This window comes from Anomaloglossus baeobatrachus, chromosome 2 (genome assembly GCF_048569485.1).
Source record: "Anomaloglossus baeobatrachus isolate aAnoBae1 chromosome 2, aAnoBae1.hap1, whole genome shotgun sequence".
NCBI classification, from domain to species: Eukaryota; Metazoa; Chordata; class Amphibia; order Anura; family Aromobatidae; genus Anomaloglossus; species Anomaloglossus baeobatrachus.
The window spans coordinates 788,905,785-788,907,423 of record NC_134354.1 but is presented as its reverse complement, the minus strand read 5'-3'; the positions used below and the strand labels follow the sequence as shown (position 1 = coordinate 788,907,423).

The 1,639-nt window shown below is 39.6% G+C and overlaps 1 pseudogene; it reads left to right on the top strand.

Annotated features, from left to right (window-relative positions):
- The first annotated feature begins 350 nt into the window (after positions 1-350).
- LOC142290075 (olfactory receptor 1E1-like) lies at positions 351-1,310 on the top strand (annotated as a pseudogene).
- The last annotated feature ends 329 nt before the right edge of the window (positions 1,311-1,639 follow it).

The following is a 1,639-nucleotide window of genomic DNA, read 5'->3' as shown; positions in this document are numbered from 1 at the left end:
CAGCCAACAGAGCCCCCACTGTAGTGACTGCAACATCGCCCTACTCCAACACCATCGCTGCCTCCTGTGCCCTCACTCCAATACCGCTGGCACCCTCCCTCCGGTAAGACACGACCGGAGTATAAGACAGACCCCATTTTTTTTACCTTTTTTTTACCCTATTTGGGTGTGTCTTATAATCTGGTGCATCTTATAAAATGAAAAATATCGTAATATACTAGGTATAGGCTAAAAAAAACCCCAACATGGATAGAACTAATACACAAAAAACAGACATCTGAAGTCTGATCTGACTATATGACTTTTATATTTTCTTCCAGCTGCTTAATAAAAGATTCTTAAAGCAGAAAATGTCAAATCAAACTATAATTTCAGAAGTGATTTTAGTTGGATTTCCGGGAATACCAGAAGAAATGCACAACCTGGTGTCTACCGCCTTGTTCTTGGTCTACATGGTCTCCCTAACTGTCAATGGCACTGTTATTTGCTTGGTCACCTTCAATGCATATCTACATCAACCCATGTACCTGGTGATAGCAAACCTCGCTGCCTCAGATTTATTATTTGATACCGTTACGTTACCAAAACTCATTGCCCGATATTGGTTTGGATCTTCTTCTATTCACTTCAAAGCTTGTGTCTTCCAAATGTTCTTCGTCCATTATCTGGGAAGTCTGGATTCTTTCCTGCTGATGTTGATGGCTGTAGATCGCTACGTTGCGATTTATCAGCCTTTGAGATACATTTTAATTATTACTAATAAGAGAATTATGATTATTTGTGCAATTCTCTGGGTTTTTGTGGCCACATCTACAAATGCAACTACTTCTATACAAGTTTCAGAAATCATTTTGTGTAGACCATCATCCAAGATCAACACTTTGTTTTGCACCCATTCTGCAATCACGGCATTAGCCTGTACGGACACAACCTTCTTCAGGAGAGTGGCCTTTTTGTCCGCCATGGTGGTGCTTCTGGTACCTTTAGGGCTCATTTTGATTTCCTACGTTTTGATCATGGTTGAGATCCTCACATCATCTCACTCTGAAAATTGATGTAAAGCCCTCTACACGTGTACGACCCATCTGCTGGTGGTGGCTTTGTATTATGTACCTCGTTCCTTTGTCTACATTGTCAATAACATTAAGTTAATAATATTTACACCAGATATCAATGCCCTCATTCTGTTCCTATACTCTGTTGTCCCACATATGGCCAATCCTGTGATATATTTCCTCAGAACGAAGGAAATCCGGCAGACGTTGGCCAAACTTCTTCAGAAAATCAAGCGCAGAGTTGGTCATGGGTAAATTGGTTGGTTACACAGACTTTGTCAGGTCCAAAAACTGTCGATAAGATTCAGGCAGATCTGGTAAGATCCATGTAGATCACCTGCAAACTTATGATTGTAGTATATATAGTACATGTTTATATTATTATGTATAGTGTCTCTTAGAGAAGGAGTTGAACTCCATTGTCTTCTTAAATATGAAAACTGTAGGTGTAAAATCAAGGGAAGTATTTACAGTGCCTACAAGTAGTATTCAACCCCCTGCAGATTTAGCAGGTTTGATAAGATGCAAATAAGTTAGAGCCTGCAAACTTCAAACAAGAGCAGGATTTATTAACAGATGCATAA